This window comes from Mus musculus, chromosome 7 (assembly GCF_000001635.26).
Source record: "Mus musculus strain C57BL/6J chromosome 7, GRCm38.p6 C57BL/6J".
NCBI lineage: Eukaryota > Metazoa > Chordata > Mammalia > Rodentia > Muridae > Mus > Mus musculus.
The window spans coordinates 64622045-64641228 of record NC_000073.6 but is presented as its reverse complement, the minus strand read 5'-3'; the positions used below and the strand labels follow the sequence as shown (position 1 = coordinate 64641228).

Genomic DNA, 19184 nt, shown 5'->3' with positions numbered 1-19184 from the left:
ATCTGAGAACAAATAATCAGGGCCACCACCATGTCTCCTTCATGCCTTTTCTAGAGGCCGGTATCAGAGAGCGCCCATCAGCTGCTCACCCCAATGGACCCACAACTCTTGAATTCTAATTAAATTCTTAATTCTAAGAAAGTATAACTAAATAATGACCCCATACTTCCAGAGCACCCATTACCCATGAAGCACTGGGATAAGGACATGGATCAGAGGTCATAGGAGTCCACACCAATACTAGAGCTCAGGAGCAGAAGACCAACAGAAGGCAGGGCTGTGGGCTCAGGCTTCCAGCCAACACCCCAAAGGGTGAGTTGTGAGCCTTGTTTGGGAAGAAGGTCAGAAGTGCATGAGAGATGGATGAGCATACATGGCCCAAAGCAACCTGGAATGTAGCTGCTGTGAGCACTGAGCTAGGTCAGTGAGCACAGCTTGGCTCATGAGAAATCCCAGCACCGCAAAGAAGGAGCGAATGCAGGACCATCTGTGAAAAGGTGGGGCCGAAGGCAGCCAGTGAGTGGATCCACCAGGAAATGAAAGCAAAGTGGCACAAAGGGACACAAGAGTACAGAGTGGGAATGGGTGCCAAATGTGGTGTTATGTGGTCTTGTGTGTGTGTGTGTGTGTGTGTGTGTGTGTCGGCTTACATACATACACAGTCTTATGTATGTGTTTGTGTTGTGTATGTGTGTCAAGGTGCACATGTGCACACATAATCTTGTGTACGTGTTTATGTGTGGGCAGGTACACATGCACATAAAGTGAAAATCTGAAGTCATTCCTTAGGTACCATCCATCTGCCCTTCATTTTTTATTGGTTTTTAAATTCTTTTATTACATTTATTTATATGATATTTGTATGTGTGTGTAGGCACACAAGTGTCACAGTGAGAATGTGGAGGTCAGAAGACAATTTGAGGAGTTCACTTTTCTCCCAGAATTACACTCAGGTCATCTGGTTTAGGAGCAAGAGCCTGCTGAGCTGTCTTGCCACTCTCTACATCTTGTTACTGGATATAAAGTTGCTCACTGGGTGGGCTGGGCGGACTGGGTGAGCTGTCCAGGAAACCCCAGAGATCCACCTGTCTCTGTCTCCCTAGTGCTGGTATTTATTAAAAACATACAGCTAGGTCTTTGTATGTGCACTGTAAGAGTCAAACTTCAGTCTTTATGTTTACAAGGCAAGCATTTTAGCAACTGAGTTATCTCCCCAGTCCTACCCCAACCTCTCCTTCCATCAGCTTAATGAGATAGAGAGAACATAGACCAATGAGCCCCCGCCACTCAGGCTGAACCATAATTAGTCTGTATTTCCCACACCACTAGACCCACAACACCAGCAAAGACATTCCCTCCTATGTAAAAAGGGCCCTGGCAGCTTCTATAATGTTTTCATTTCTTTCAAAAAAAAAAAAAAGTTCATGTGACCTATGGTAATTTCTATGTGTCAACTTGACTGGGTCACACCTGGCTAACTACAGTGAGTTCTGGCCACCTCGCTTAGGGTATTTTTGGAAGATGTGCATTTGAACTGATGTCCTAGATAAAGCAGATGTCCCTCTCGGGCTTAGGGTACCACCAACAATCTAGGGAGGGGCTGCATAGAACAAAGAGGTGACAGGAACTACTCTCTGTCTGATTGCTTGAGACTGGACATCAGTGCCCTGCCCTCTGTGCTATGAGGCTGTTGGGCCTGGGCAGGAAGCTTCACTCCACATTCTAGTTCTTAAGACTGTGTGGCATGGGCTCTGCTGGATCTCCAGTGATGGGCAGATCACAGGACCTTGTTACATGTGAGCCAATAACTGTAATAAAATAAACCCATCTACAGTAAATCTTAAGACGTGTAAATGATAGGTTAATAGGCTGATCTCCTGACTTCTGGTTTTCCGGAAAATCTTGACTAACTCGTGGCCAACACAAAGCATAGACACCCAAGAGTGGAATGGTTGGGTCATGGGGCTCCACATTCTGTTCTTTTTATAAACTGCAGTTGCTCTCTGGGGCACTTTTAACCACTCTGCCTTCAATAAGAAAGGCACGAAACCCTCCCTTGCTCATCCCATTCTTGGTTCATCCCCATCTGCCAAACTATGGGTGTGAAATAGTCTCTCATTGTCTATCTTGGCAGCTTCCCAATTGAAGACGAGAAGTGTTCATTTGTCTCCTTTTCATGATATTTGCCCGTTTTTCAATTCTCTTATCTTTTTTCTTATTGATTTAAAAGGGTTCTTTGCACAGACAAAAAGCTAACCTCTTACAGTAATCCATTATGACTACTGCAGCCTGAATCTCTTTAAAATGTTTACTGACATATAATTAATTGTTCTTTTGAGATGGAGACGGGGAGGGAAGGTCTTCCTTGTACTTTTCTTCTTCATATACAAGTCTTCTCATCCATGTGAGCCATAGTATGGGATCCCACTTTACCTTTTGCTAGATAGTCAATCTGTTGTCCTCCATGTCACGGCTTAAATATGAACCATCTCCCACTAGTCCGTATGGTGAATTCTTGACCTCTAGCTAGGGGTCACTATTTTGGAAAATGGAGACTTTAGGAGTTTGGGATCTAGTTGGAAGACTAGAATCTCCCTAAGGACAGGCTGCTGACAGTTAAATGGATGCTTCTGGTTCTTTCTTTGCTCCGTGGACACCATAATATGTATTAAATGGCCACGTCTTACCACACCTCCCCAGATCTGCCATACTCTCACACACCTCCCCCACCCTGCTGAACAGAAACCTCTGAAACCTCGAGCTTAAAAAACTTCTTCCCCTTTCAAGTTGCCTGTATCAAGTTATGTTGTGGTGGATTGAGTGAGAATGGCCCTCACAGGCTCGTATGTTTGAGTGCTTGGTCCGTAGTTGGTCACACTGTTTGAGAAGGATTAGGAAGTATGACTGCTGGAGGAGGTGTGTCACTTGGAGGGAACCTTGAAGTTTCAAAAGCCCACATCATTCCTAGTTAACTCTCTCGGCCTTGTGCCTGTGGATCAAGAGGTAAGCTCTCTGTTTTTCCTTCCTTTCCCCAGTCTTACACCCTAACCCTCTGAAACTGTAAGCCAAGTTAAATGCTCTCATCTACACATCGCCTTACTCAGGCTGCTTTATCACAGCAATAGAAAAGCAACTAAGACAGGCTTCTTGTCATATAATAGGGAAAATACCTAGCAGGGCCATTGTTACTGGGACGTTCCTACACACATGACATCTTACCATAAGAGTCACTTCACTGTCTGTGTCACCTGTGCCTCTGTCACCACACAAATACCACAGTCCCAATCATGGCAGTCCTACATCCAAAACCCCCAGCCCTGGTCTAAAGCCACCCTCTCAGTGATCTGGCTCTGTGTGCTTATTTTCAAACATGGTTGTCAGGGCTTCACACAGCCCTGACACACATCTGTGCTGGGGCAGGAACAGTTTTGCTTATCCCAGCAGCTGTGTTCATGACTGCAGCACCTCGTTCCTGATACTCTGAGCCCTCTGCAATTTAGATGCAGCTTACGTGACTCTCCATGATCCTCCAGGATAACCACTGAGCTTATGATCTTATTCCCCAGGCATTCCGTAAACAGAGGCCCAATAGACACACAGAGAATGATGAGGGTTACAAATCAATTGTCCTAGGCAAAACCAGAAAGGTATCTCAAACCTTTACTGAATGTGGAAGCACATTTATAACATAATTTTACTACAAGACACCCAGGCACATCATGGGCATTAGTATTCTGCGATTATAAAATGGCTCCATTTGCAGTAGAAAAAGATATAAAACCAGGCCTTTGGTTCTTTTTGCTCCTTTCCAAGCAGAGATCCATTCTGGCATAATTGACATTTAAAACTATCCATTTCATCACCACTTTTCTTTCTAAGAAGGCATACGCTTTCCTTCGGGGACACTGTAGGGAAGGGTGATGAACACATTCACGTAAATGATGGGTTATCGCACTGCAGAAAGTAAGAGCGCTTGGGAGGGCCTCGGCTATTGCAACTGCTGCAGATCCTCTGTCAGTATTTCAGGACACATCAGGCCTCTTCATAGGCTCAGAAGAAAAAAAAAAAACTTCTACTTTGGAGGTATAAATTGAACCACCCCACGGAACCATCTGACTGTGATACACCTGGAGTTCATCTGGAAGACTTTGAGGAGGCAATTCCACAGTGGATAGTTCCTGGAGGGTAGGAGGGATGAACTGGCTGTATGACCAAGGCTCCAAAGGATTAGAATTTCACTCCAGTTCACGAGGCTACGTCCTTATTATGGAGGTCTCCCCTCACAAACTGTCCTCCCCACAAGTTACAAACAAAACCGTGTCCCTTTACAGAACCTGGCCCTTAAATGTTCTAACATTTTCAAAGCTGAGAAAGGCCAATGTGCCCCTTGAGATTAAGGGTGAATTATGTGCACAACTCTTAACAGAAAATATAATGAGATGGGAAAGGCCTGTGGAGAGTACAGAGTAAATCTACAGAGTACCTAAAAACCGAAGACAGAACCAGTTTGAAAACACCCAGCCAAGACCCATCAGAAGCCACAGAGGAACTCGAGCTCTGCCTTGTCCCCCTATCTTCCCCTCCGAATGGCTCTGTTCTACCACTTCTAGCTGCTTATGAATACACCACAGCCAAGAGACAATGTATCCACGACATTTGTGACAAGAACTTTGCCAATGTGTTGCATAGGAAGTCCTGCCTGGGTATTGCACCAGCCTTCTGAGTAACCCCTCAAACAAACAAAAAAGGTAGATGCTGGGTTTGAGAGGGAGATCGATAGAGCTACCTCGCTTTACAAAAACAAACAAACAATCACACAGTAATCACGATGTATGATCCATGGACCTGTGTTACCCAGAGCAAAGCAAATTGCTGCTTCTGACTACAGCCTTGACTCCAGAATCCCACTCTTGCCCCGGTAAGCCTTCTCTTCATCCTCAGAACTGCTACGTAGCTTCCCCACATAGGATACTCAGTTTCCCTCTCCTTCTGAACACCACAGACCATCACCTCCCTTTGAGTGACACGGCATAGTTGCTCCATCCTAGTCCAGTGGCTGCTCCATCTCATGAATCCAGGGGAAGTCATGGAGCTGAGTGGAGGTGCTGACTGGCTCTGGGTCAGGACACAGAGATGGGTAATGCTCAACTTCCTGACCTTAACAACCCTCCCTACTCTCAAACCCATCCAACAGGTTCCCCATATCCAGGCCACCTGGTACACTTCTAGCCCAGGAAGATAAACCAGTTAGTTCCCTTGCAAGCCAGAATTCACCTTTCCACCGTCCTCTTTGCTCTTTCAACACAAGGCTGGCCTCAGGTTCTGTCCTGCAGGATCCTACAGGGCAAGGCAAACACAGGCAGATGGTAACCTGGAACCGCCTGGCCTCTTTCTGATCTGAATTGGATGTCTTGTGCTTGACCTCCTAGCCTTCCCCAGTGGCTAGCTTCTCAAAGCATACTACCAGTTGAGTAAGCCTTATCTAAAACGCTTGGGACTAGATGTACTTAGGAGTTCGGTGTTTAGACATGGAAATCTCTGCTCGACTCTTTGTTGCATGGTTGCTCTTTGTTTGTTTGTTTGTTTTGTTGGGGATGGGGGTTGTGTTTACTGGCTTTGCTTGTAGTGTGAGAGATTGACCCTTGGACTTTGCACATCAATGTTCAAAAAGCCAACTTGATTGAACAGCCTTTGGGATATCTAATTTTCAGACTGGGGACAACAAGACCTACAGCAGTTGTCTGTGTTGGGTCAGTTGCTCATCTCAACCTTTAGTACAAAGGACTCTCCAGAAGGACAAGTATCCAGAGAAACACTAGCCTGAGGGAGAAAGGACAAAACATCTCCATGCGTACTATTATATGTCCCGTGGTGGGCAAAGACTAATCCCAGGCAAAGCAAATGAGCAGCGGTGAGCTCAGGGTCTGTCTACTCCTTGGCCATCAATCAAATCCAACTTCAAAGGTCTGTACTCAGAAACACAGAACTAAACCCCTGCATTTCCCTGGAAATGGACACGGAACCGTTCCGTCTGCCCTGTATTATCCTTCTGCTGAGGCAAGCCCAGTTTGCATATGGCAGAAGCAAGAAGGAATTCCAGGTAAGACCACCTGGCTCGATACAAGACTGCCTCTGATTTCTTACCAGAAATGAGTGCCGTGATAATGTCCTGAGAACTTCCCTGGTGATCCAGTCTTCCTGGAATAAAGCAGAAGGAACAGAAGAAATGACTTTAGTTCTAAAAATGGCAACAGTGCTTGTATAGTGCTCTTCCATGAATACAAATTTAAATGTGAGGGTTCCAAATCACCTGGAAAAGCGAATGAATTATAATTCTAATGAGATGATAGAAAGTACCCTAAACAAATAATTAAAAATGTTTCTTTAGCCATTCCATTGCATAATTATTGCCTTAGAAAAAAAGTATGTTGGGCAAATAATGATGGCTTATGTACCACTCTAGAAGGAGAGACTACCTGCATATTAATGAAGTGCTTCAAAGGCCTCATGAATATGCATTTCCCCACAACAAAGCTTGACCCCAGCAGTGGCAGAACCCTTGTTCTATGACACTTTCAAAGAAGGCTGGGATCCATGTGAGGGTTGGAGGACAATGAAGAGTCAGTAAAAGAAGAGAAAGGATTCCCTCACTTTCTCTGTCAGGGGTCTCTGCCCTCCCTCCTGGCCATGAGGTTCATTAGACAACAGGAAGGAGGACCAGGCCCCTCAACTTCCCTAAACAGAGACTGCTTTACAAGTAAAAGCTAAGGAGGAAAACCCAACAGACCTGGGTTGGATCCAAAAGGAAAGCTTGGTTTATCTGTCCTCAGAATTGACTCTAATCCCCTTCTCCATATGCTACAGCTAAAACAGGATGAAAATACAAAGGATTTTCTTGTTTTGTGTGGTGTGTGTGTGTGTGTACACATGTGTGGATGCCTATGAAGGTCAAAATCCAACATCACGCGACTTCCTCCTCAGTCTTTCTCCTTATTTTTAAGACAGTCTCTCTGAACCCAGAGCTCACTAACTGGCTAATCCGTATCCTCAGGTATCCATCCGTCCTGCAGTCTCTGCCCACTGAGAGCTGAGGTTACAGACCCAGGCCCCTGCACCCGGAGTTTTACATGCATACCTGAGGGTCCAAACTCAGGTCCTCCTCTTTGCAGGGTAAACACATTACTCATTGAGCTACCTCTCCAGCTCTTCTGCTCCCCTTTAAAAGGCCACCTCCTGAGTCCTTCCAAGACAGAAAACCCAGGGCAGAGGCTCCCTAGGCAGCTGCAGTAGAAAGGTAACTTTCCTCTTACCTGCTGAGAGGTCTGAGGTCAGAGAGCTCAGCTGCATTCACTGGGGAGAAAGAAATGAGTCTTTTCTACAGGCACAAGCAAACAATGGGTTCTACTCTGGACTTGCACGATCACATTTCCAACAAAGCCAGTCACTCTCGGTTCCCTGGGCAGACATTCTTAGTGGCAGGTCCTCCCAGCACTGGAGAATCTCATCTGTCCCAGCCTAGCCCATGCGAACGCCTCCAGTCCAGAGGAACAAACCTGACTAGAATCCTCTAACAGACTGGTAAGGGATCTGCAGACCCTTCACCTCTGTGTCCTTGCTGGAGTGTCAGGGGTCTGGCATTCACATAGCTACACAGGTCCTTCCCAACGGTCTGGTGTATGTGTAACACTTCAGTGCCTTACAGGTTCTGGCTCTCTGGGGAGGCCTCTTTGTGGGGGACACAGATGAGGCATTTCAACCACATACCCACTTCCTAGAGTGCAGTCAGTATGGGCTGCTTGCTTCCTGTGTGAGCATCAACAGAGGCCTGCACAACCTGTGCACGGCTGTGGAGGAGAGTGACTATTGAGACTGTGGAGATAGGTCAGTTAGCACAGTGTTTACTGAGAGCCAGACCCCTCCACCACCCCACCCCCAACACACACACAAAGAGAAGCCAACCAATGTGGTTTGTACTTGTAATCCCAGAGCTGAGGAGGTAGAGATAAAAAGATCCCTGGAACGCACTGGTGAGCCCTATGCGGGGCCAACTGAGAGACCTTATTTCAAAAGGCACGTTAGGTCTCACCTATGGAATGACACCCAACGTTAACCTTTGACCTACACACACACACACACACACACACACACACACACACCAATGAGGAAGGTACAAGAGGGGGGAGAATACAATGCACGCATATTAACAAACACATTAGGAAAATAAGGCAGAAGAGAAAAAAAAAAGCTGTTTGAAAGGCAGTTGGGTAAGTGACAGCCAGCAAAACCCCCAGACCAGCACCTTAAGCCACATTCACATCAAATAAATGCCCTGGGACACAGTGCGAGCTTGCCACCCAGGATCCTTCAAAATCAATTAATGAATGAGTTGGTGCATAGCATACTTGGTACAGTCCCGTGGGCAAAACACTTCACTTGCCCACGGGGAACTAGCACCACTGCTCCGGAGCAGTAGATAAGAGGTAGCTTTGTCCCAAGCCAGTCAGCCAGTGCTGAGACCCGAGGACAGCTTGTCCCTTATGACACTGTCAGAGTTTAGTTTGTGCTGTGAGATATTTAGAGATGAGAACTTATTCTGGCCATGGTGCTTGGGGGGACAATGGGGTGGGGAGGGAACTTTGGGAGATAATCAGGATAGGACCAGCCATCTTGAGCTCCCACAACTCACACTGGTGGCTTTACCAGAAGAGGGAGAGAAATCTGAACACACAAGCAACTTGCTCTTTTGCTCACCACTTGAGGCCGCACACTCACCCCTGGGCGCTGCCAGAAGAATGGCCATCCCAATATGCAGCTCTTAACTCTGGATCTCCAGAACCAAGAACCAAAATAAAGCATCTTTCCCCAAAAAAAGTACCCATCCAGAGTTGACTACTAGAATAGCAGAAAATGGAGTAATGCAGGAAGAGAGATCTGGGAAACCAGGATCCCCATCCCACCATACATATAGGTTACACCCCTCCCCTTAAGGATGTGTCTCAGCCTCTATTCCAGATCATCTGGCATCATCCCAATTCACTGTGGGCCTGTGGAGGTCCTTGTGTGCATTGGGTCTAAGACTCTCCTACCTGCTCCTGAACAGGGACACCTGGGAGAAGCCCAGGAGTTGTCTAGGGACTCGCATGCCTGCCCTCAGAGAACTGCTGCTGCCTCCTTCCCTGGAGAGCCCCTCTCTACAAGCTCTCTCTCCTCTGAGGCCCCTGAAAAGGACAGAGTCTCATTCATCTGGAACAGCGCATCCCCCGCCTGCTCCACATAGAGTCCCCAAGAAAGCACAAAATCCTCCAGCCTGGAAACAGTGGGGTGTGTTATACCTTACACAAATACTTCTCCGTGCGAGGAAACAGGCCCACATCTGAACTCAATTTAGAAGCAGGCTTTAAGTGCCTATTTATAGGCTCCACGCAGCCATCCCTGGTGGATGTGGAGTCAGGGCTCCTGTCCACTCTGATGCGATTCATTTGCATTCTTTTCATGTTTATCTTCTCCAGTTTCCCCACAGCCTTTTAATTCAAATGCAAGGTCACCTACCACATCACCACCAGGTTCTTGCACCCTCTCCCAGACCTTCATGGGAGCAGGGGAAGGCCCTTGAAGGCCAGAAGAGTCGGTAGCCATCCCTCTAGGATTAGAAAACAAAACAAAACAAAAAAAACATTTCTGGCCCCTGCTAATAGCTAAAAGGGACAGAGAAAGAAATATAGCATGCCTGCTGGGTTACCTGGGCTTCTCTGCACATCTACCGTGTCCAGCCATTCCTATCACTGCCAAACTCTATTCTGCTCCTTTCTCCCTCCCCAGGAGTGGGCATGGCAGGCCTCCCTAGCCATCTGTGATTAGACAGCGCCTGTTCCTCCACTCCACAGCCATCATCAGAATCGTTTCCTAGCCCTCGACATCCTCAGACTGGAAGACTCCCCAGAGGGCCAGGACGCCTTGCACTCCAGATCCATCTACTCACAGGCTTTGGTTTTGGATGGAGGTGGGAGATGGTTGACCCCGCAGCTCAGCTTTCCAAGAAAGACATGCAAATTCAAACCAAAGGATTCTTCCTTCTCCCTGACTACCTTAGGATCCTCCAGGGTACAGGGCCTCCCACCCTACCTTGGGAGCCACCACAGAAGCAAAGGCACTCTAGGCTATTGCTGTGTCCACAGAGGGAATGAGACACAGACGGTACATCCAATGAATAGCTTTCAGCTATCTGATGTCATATACCACTCCTGAGAACCAGCTTCTCACAGGAAGATAACCGTTATGATTGCTGGCAATCAGGTCCCAGAACTCATTAACTTCCTCATAGGACACCACTTCAACTGCTGCCATTGGTCCTGTGCTTTTCAACATGCAAGGCTCTGGGAATGAGCTCATCCGTGGTCAAACTTAGCATTTCAGACGCTTGTTTCCAGGCATTCCAGGAGGAAAGATTCCTTAGAGGGACGACTCGGAATTCACTGGTTACTTTTGATGGCTAATGGGAGATCCCAAATCATGTGTGTGTGTGTGTGTGTGTGTGTGTGTGTGTGTAAGAGAGAGATAGAGATGTGAGTATACACACACATAAATAAATACACACATATATATACACATACAAATATATACATATATTATATATAAATATATAATTATATAAACATACTCATATAAATAAATATATAGTTATATAAATACATAAGTATATACACAAACATTATATAGTATATAAATATGCTATATATAATAGATAAATATTATGTATTTATATATATATATATATATATATATATACATATATATATATATACACATACACACACACACACAGACACATACATACACACTCAGCAGAACCCCACTCCCACCCCTGTCGGGACAACTCATTGAACTATCCATCTAAAGCCAAGGTCCCCAGGGAAAGAGCCTGGGGATGGCACAGGCACATCAAAAGCAACCTAGAAACCATTTTCTTAAGAAATTTAAGGCAACTGTTACAGCTTCATAAAGTCCCAGATCTGCAAGGGGTGAGGAGCCAAGAAGATGGAGAAATGAACATATCCAACTCACTGGAGAATTCTGATCTTATCCAACCACACTGGAATCACCGTTAGCACAGCAGAGGACTGGGTGGCTGCCTCTAATACCACAGAGCTATATATTAATGTCTGTGTGCTGACTGGGAAACTCCACATTGTAAAGGGCTAGATGCTGGGCTCAGTCTGGGGAAGTCTGTAACTCTATGTTGGAGATGGAGGGAGAGCACACCGTGAAGTGGGAATAATAACCCTGCAGACATCTGTGAACAGGACCTGGCCACATACTGCAGAGGCCCTGGGATGGCTCAAGGAGGCCCTGACAGAAGGGCTGACCTACATCTAGAAGCATCAAAGGCAAAGGATTCCTCCTGTAACCCCATGACATAGCCTGGCACCAAACTTGTGTCTGCACACACAGGACTGTTGGTTGGGTAACCGTTGCTTGCCCTGGGACTGCCTCACTGAGAGAAGCAGGCACTGCACAGGTAGGCTACAAAATAGATGGCCTCCTGGCACCGGGTACTGGAGACCCCCCCCCCCCATCCAATCTTCCCTGGAGAGAACACATGGAGATGGCTTACATCTCCACAGATGGAGCAGAGCCCATACATTACCCAGGATGGGGGAATGAGACTTCTTGGGATAAGAAAATGGATGTTCCCCAGACCAAGAGCACACGTTGGCTGCCGCTAACTGATGTGATACATAGAGACTGTGTTCAGGTGAACAGAACAAGTATCTTCCAGGACAAAGAAGGAAAGAAGCCCAGAGGCATAACTCTAAGAGCTGGTCTTAGCAGTGTTTCTGTGAGCAAAGAGAGACTGAGCTCAAAAAGGGTCACCAGGTCCTCAGAGCCAGTAGGAAGGAGAGATGGTCACAGTGGAGGCCCAGGTACTGTTTATAAGTAAGATACTAAGATTCTAAATAGCCAAGTCCCTAAGCTGACTGCAAAGCAAAGTCTTCAATGCTAATAACACTATTTATAAAGATGAGAGTGTGTTATTTTCCTCCTGTGCAAGCTGCATCTTCAGAATAAAAAAGCTCAAATCTCCAGACTCTTATTTGTGCAAATGTTTTGGGAACAAGCTGGATTTAAAGTGGGTCTTTGATGATCTCAAAGTTTCAAAAACAACTGCTTGTTACAGCAGGTGCTTCCGACTAACGCTACTGGAGAGACTTAAAAATAACATGCAAACTGTTATTACTAAGATGGGTACAAACCCCAGACTTGGAAAGATATCATTCAGAATCTAGAGGTGATGGGTCGCGGCAACGAGTATCATTGGGCTCTCAGCCTCTCACTTCCGGCCCCAGCTCTGAAGCAGAGACTGTGTGGGACACTCAGTGATATCACAGTATCCATGTGATGTAAAACGGCACATACCTGACACGAGGCGTAGATCACCTTAGTGTCTGTAAGTAGGGTCTGCACAACCCTTCTCAGAACATGTCCTGACTGAGACATGACTACAAACCTGGCTACTTTATTAACAGGTCTTCTGCAACTAGTGGTTGCCGGCCTCAGCAGTACTTTGCACATCAGTAACTCTGCCCTTACATAGCCTACGCCATCACAGGACCAAGCACAGTTCTCTGTACCCTTCTTGGCAGGCCTGCCTTCCCTATAATCTCTGACATATTTTCCCAATGATTCTCCACATTAAACCCGTCCTGTTTTCTGGAGTCTGGCCAGAGGACAGTGCAGCAGGTATTAAAAAAAAACTGGGCCTCAGATGCCAAGAATGTGGATGTCACAGACCAACCGCAATGCCAGTGGGAGGCCAGGATGAAAGAGAACGGGGCAGCTTGCTGGCAGATCAGCACAGCTGCATCCAACCTCACAGTGCCCAGGACCACTGAGGGCTCCCCAGCCTCCTCAGCCACCCCAGTTGGTTTCCCTTCTCACTGTCATTTGTTTTCCAAAGCAAATGAAGCTTCTATTTTTGCTGTGGGGAGCCTGGTGCCTCCCAATTCCCAGGTGTCCCCTAGAGGATTTTGCTTTTGATTCAGGCAGCTTGGGGACTGAAGGGAGGGCTTTATAGAAGGCTGAGAGCCAAGCGCAGCAGGGCCTGCCAGCCCATCAAAGGATGACACAGAACCCACAGGGTGTGCACAGGGCAGCAATGCCCGTGTATAGGCTCCCATGTGACCTCAAAGGGCAAGGCTAGATGAAGCTCATCATCGTGTGCTAGGGTTCAGCTGTGTCCGCCACAGTTCACCCACAGGAGATCTAACCCAAATGCGAGTGCTGAGCTGCAGGACCTTTCAAAGGTATTTAGGTCAGGAGGTCTCTGTCCTCATGAATCCATTAATGTGGGTGGTTCATCTATCACAGGAGTGGGTTTCTGAGGGAAGATGAGCTCAGCCCTCTTCTCTTTCTCCTCCCTCTCAGTCTCCTTCTCTGTCTTCCCCTTTCATCTTCTGCCACAGGTGACACAGGTCTTATCAGACTCCAGTCCCTTCATATTGTTTTTCCCAGACTACAGAACTGTGAGCCACAGAAACATCTATTCTTTACAAGTTATCAAACCTGTGGAATTGTACAACCCCAGTAGAAGGGGGACAAAGATCTGCTTCATGGATACAAACCTCTTCCCCTTCTCAGCCCCATTCACAGAGGAGGAAACTGAGGCAGATGAATTAGCTCAGTCAAGGCCACAGAGGAAATACCGAGCCAAAGATCTGATCCTGGCAGGATGGCCCTCGAGTCCACACTCTCAGCCCTGTGCCACATTGAAAGCAGTTAAGAGAGAAAACATATCTGCAATACATAAGTCAAACAATAGATTAGGCTGACCACAAGAAAAGACAAAATGGGGCAAAGAGTAGGTCCAGCCATCCCAAAAGAACAAGTAGATAAAATCAATTAGAAATAAACATAAATATATGAAAGATGTACTGTCTCATTGGCAGGCAGGGAATAGAAATCAAAGCCACATGTGGTGTCTTGGTGACTTTCCTATTGCTGCATACATACCACAACCAACCAGTTTATAGAAGAAAGAGTTAACTGGGGGTTTGCAACTTTAGAGGGCAAACCCATGACCACCGTGGCAGGAGCATGGGAGCTGAGAGCTTGCTTCCTGATCCACAAACAGGAGCCAGATAGAGAGTATGTGAGAACTGAGTCTGGTGTGAGCTTTTGAAACCCCAAAGCCCAGTAATTGACACACCTTCTCCAACAAGGCCACACCCCCTAATCCTTCCCAAATTGTTCCATTAACTGTGGACAGAGCATTTGAATCTATGAGCCCGTGGAGGTCATTCTCATTCAACCCACCACAGGCAGAGCCTGCATTCAGACTAACAAACACTAAAAACAACCGGAATGCTGAGTGTTGTCAGGGAAAGAGCAGAGGGGAGCCTCACACGAACTGCAGAGGAAGCTGCTTGCTATACCCACCCAGTCCAGAAAGCAATTTGGCTACTTCTAGTAAAATTCAAGATTCACAGCCTCAACCCCACAGCAATTCCTTGTTAAGCACGCCTCATGAATCTGGCTCACGTTCACCAAGATACACACATAAATATCCATGACAGCCTTGTTTGTAACAGCCAGAGACTGGAAAGCAGCTGAACATCCATCAATGGGAGCCGACAAGCAACACCGCCACGCAGCACCACCCCAACAGGGCGTGCTCTGGCTACAACTCCTGTGGGTGAAACTCTCCAGCAGAAGGTTAAGCAAAGAAGGCAGCTACAGATGAAAAAAATAAATGCTGTGACCTGGTATCATTTACAATATGCTTTGCAGACAGCCCGTAAAAATAACGGGTAGAGGCATATTTACAAACGCAGTGCAGGAAAGTAACAAATGAAAGGAAGAGTGCTCCCTGTGGGAGGCAGGAAGATATGAGCAGGGAGAGGTCAGATACTGATCTTCCCCCTAGTGTTTTAGATGTGCTCCCATACTTTTTGCCAAACCCTTCAAAAGTGGACTCATCTCCCCTTCCCTAGGGCACTGGACAGGGTGTCTTGTTCCTAGTAAAAAGAAAAAAGCAGACCTGACACTGTGACTACTAAGACCAGACATTGGGGACACCATGCTTCCTGTTGACCTGGCCACTGTAATATGAGCCTAGATCCATCCCAACATCTTGCCAACAAGCTACTGAAGGTGTTTTATTATAAATCTTTACTGAGAATATAAATAAGAATCTCGGGCTGTCAAGATGGCTCAGCAGGTAAAGTCACCTCCTGCCAGGCCCTTTGACATGAGTTCAATTCCCGGGACCCAGAGTTTTAGGAGGAAAATGACTCCTAAAGTTATCCTGTGACCTCCACATAAGTGCGTGGCATGCATGTGTGCTCATGCACACACACACACACACACACACACACACACACACACACACACACAAGCATATAGCTGAGAACAGACATAATATCATGCCTAATGAACCCCAAGCTCCCATGCCCTTTTGGTAGAGCTCTTGGGCTGAGTTGACAAAGTTTAATCCAGGCTTTTCCTGATGTCTTTTGACCTTGGTTTGTCAGAAAATGACATTGTGTTTTCTCATCATTCATCACCTTCCAGCTGGACTGAGGTCGAGTAAAAAATGCAAACAGAAAAAAAAAAAGTGTGCTGGTCCTTAGCACATGCACTTATGTCAGCACCAAGGGGGCTAGCACTTCAGTAGGATGTGGCCAGCCCAGTCACTGGCTGCCTCCTCTTCCCTGAAGAGCCTGCTGCCAAAGCCTCCCAGCCACTGCCACCTCAGACTCAGCCCTTCAAGATCTTAGAGGGTGGGGATGACAGGCAACCTTGCACTATGGGGTTTGAGACCCAAGACCCAGTCCCCTCATAGACAGCAGAGGCAGGAGCATCTGCTTATGTTACCAGGCTATGTCGACTGCTGAGCTCAGCTGTTCTTTGGAAACAGGGCCCTGGAGTTCCTCTCTGGCCTTTGAGAAAATAACCTTTCTTGAGAGGAGTCAACTCCAAGGGGCCACTGGAGGCCCGAGGTTGGTGCCAGATGGAGATTGGGGGCTCTGTGATTGTAGCAGTCATTGTTCGTCACTGTGACAGAACACGGGAGAACAGTTTGCTTTGTCTCTGTTCAAATGCTTCAGTCCCATTACTTCTGAACTGGGAAGCAGCAGTCATGGCAAAAGGGAACCAACCAGAGCTGTTAGACACAAGGTGGGAGAAGGCAAGATCCCATTGTGCCCTGCAAGGCATGTCTCCACCAACCTAACTTCCTCCCTGACTGTAGATCTGCCTCCTTCCAATAATGTCATAGGATGGAGACCAAGTTTCTCATGCATGGGTTTTTGTTTTTGTTTTTGAGGGGTAGGGATGTCAGGGAGAGGAGAGGAGGCATTCAACATTAAAATTATAATAGGAACCCTGGTCAGAAACAACCTCAGTCATTAAATGAAAAGGGGGTTCCCTAGGAACCTGTGTCACAGACTTGTGTGGCTTAAATGAACTGTGAAAAACATGTATTTTGTTCTAAGGCTGTCAGAGCCATAAAGCTGGAGCTACCTTACCCTTAGTCACACCATCCCCAGCACAGGTGATGCTAGTCACCATCCCTACTATGTGCACTCCAAGTCACCCCGTACCATGCCTGGCATCAGTAGTACCAAGTACCATGCCTAGGGTACCTGACTTCACAGCCCACCACTTTGCCACCTTTGTACCCACAATCTCCAAAGTTGTGAGCTGCCTAAGCCACACATCAAGTAGGAGAGTCTGAATACTCTCTAGAACACATTTAAAGGGAAAATCAGTAGAGGAGACCGACCATATTCCTGGGGTGCCACAGGTTTTCTAGCATGGCTAATACTCAAGAAAAAAATCTGGTCCAGGAGTGGGGACCACAAGATGGCCTCAGTACTTTGGATCAGAAGGTTCTGTGAATTGTCTCCTAATGCCCTTCCCACATGTGCTCTAGACTCGTCCCATCTGCTGTCATGGGGCTCCCCGGAGTCTGTCCCAGGGCCCTGGAACTTGTCTTTCACAGGTAGGAGGAGCTCAGCTGCTAGCAGAACTGATGTGTTAGGTACTCTGAATTGCAAACAGACAAACAGACAAAAACCTATATAAACAACCAAAGGGAGTAGCAGGTGGCTCTGCCACTGTGGGGCTTGAGCTCAAGCTGAACAGCCAGGCTGCAGACGTGGTTGGGGAGGAGGCTAGTCACCTCATGGCAGATAGGAAGGGGAAGCAGAGGATGCCTGTGCCTCCTGCCTTGTTTCCTCCTTTGGGCCACCCCCACCAGAGTGCCTCCATTCCTGAGCATCCTCCCCCTTACTGAGTTGCCCCTAGAAACACCCTCACAGACTCACCCAGAGGTGTACCTCTCCATGCAATCAAGTTGACAATCAAGATTAATCATCACAGCCCAGGTGGCCCACCCTGAGGGTGACCTGGTGATGACCTTTCTCACATCCTGCACCCTGAGGATTTCTATATTCCACACAAGCCTTGAAGAAAAAAAAGTGACTTCTGAGTTTGGGTTGTTTGTTTGTTTTGTTTTGTTTTGTTTTGTTTTTCAATATGCTAAGAGACTCTAGAAAACAATGCACCGGAAAGCTAAAGACAGAAAACTGCTCTGTATGGCCCCAAACTTCACTTCAAACCTCTTGTTAAATGGCACTCAGGTTGTGACATCCAAATCACCACTAAAACCAACTACTCAGCTGCCACATATATACCATGAATACACATCTCCAGTAGAAATAAAAGCAAGGAATTTAGTTCTGCTTTCTTTACATTTTTTATTTAGTGTGTATGCACATGTGCAAATGCATGCATCCTCGTGTGTGTGTGTGTGTGTGTGTGTGTGTGTGTGTGTGTGTGTGTGCATGAGGGCAAACACCTTCAGAAGTCAGAAGAAGACATCAGATCATCAGAGATCTCTGGGTCTGGAGTTACAGGTGATTATGAGGCCCCTGATGTGAGAGCTTGGAACCAAACTTGGGTCCTTTATAAGAGCAATACATGTTCTTAACTGCTGAGCCACATCTCCAGCCCCTCCCCATCTTGATATGCCTATGACGTCTATAGGTTAATCTCCATTGTCAGACTAGATGCAAATGATTTAAGAATCCTGCCTCCTCCAGGACACACCTGCGATGGATTGTGTAGATTAAGGTTGGCCTCAGAGAATCGCTGTTAAGGAGAGACTTTGAGTACATTAACTGAAATGTGAAGACGCTGCCCTCAATGTGGGAGGCTGCCTCAGGGAGGTCTGAGGGGGAGCTTTTGCTTTTTGCCTGCTTGCCTCTGCATCTCACTGATGAGGTCAGCTACTCTGCTGTTGCTGCAGTGATTGCTGCTGACCCATCCCCTCCCTGATCTCAGAACCCAGCATCTTCAAGCATCTAACATAGACTGAAGAGAAAGGCAGCTCTCCTGGAATCCCCCCAGGCCTTCAGCACCCGATCGGGAATGCTGACATAATTAGCTTCAAGAAATGAACAGCTACTGAGTGTTCAGTCTCTTCAAGGGGGACACAGTAATTTCTGGACTTACCCAGAACATATTGTGGGAACACTAATAAATCCTCATTCGCTGTATTCTGTTCTCCCAGAGAACCCTAATACAGAGGGGAACACAACGCACAGCTTCCACTGGTGTGAATGGAGTCTTGCATCACGTTCCTCATTGTTACAAAGAGATGACAGCAACCTAGAGTCATTGCCAAGAGTGGCCCATTACCAAATTTCAATTTGGTTTCTAGAGCGGGCTGACACCGGTTCTGTGGGCAGCCATGTCATCCTCCTGTGAGCTGAGGAGGGGTGTATGCTCTCAGCACACCGCCAAATGTCTCCAGGTTTATCAAGGCTCTCCAGTACCTCTTTGTTAGCTTTCCTGACCATGGGATTCATTGTTTTGGTTTGTCTGTGTCAGTCTTCATCAATTCTTTGTCCCATGATTAAGTTTTAATAGCACATGACTACTTTGAGGACTGTAGATAATCTTTCCATTGTAAAAAAATCGAAATATCAACAACAAGAATGTATGCACCAAGGCACATGAAAATACATGAAGCAGGTCTAAGATGAAGTTAATACAGGAGAGAGAGAGTGAGAGAGAGAGAGAGAGAGAGAGCAAGCAAAGAGAACCAGGACTATGATAACACAGTCAAATCAAATCTTGTCTGCAAACAACTGGTCTGGATTTCTCAATTGCATGAGGAAAAA

General features: G+C 46.7%; 1 protein-coding gene across 15 annotated transcripts in view; it reads right to left on the bottom strand.

The window, feature by feature from the left end:
* The window catches only part of Apba2 (amyloid beta (A4) precursor protein-binding, family A, member 2), a 252319-nt gene that overhangs the window by 112650 nt on the left and 120485 nt on the right, over nucleotides 1-19184 (bottom strand). For 11 of the 15 annotated variants that reach the window (XM_030242013.1, XM_030242006.1, XM_030242008.1 and 8 more), the window contains one exon: nucleotides 6145-6198. The exons of the other annotated variants lie outside the window; for them this stretch is intronic. The gene's annotated coding sequence lies outside the window, so the exon portion shown is untranslated. The remainder of the gene's footprint in view (nucleotides 1-6144; nucleotides 6199-19184) is intronic. 15 annotated transcript variants of the gene reach the window in all.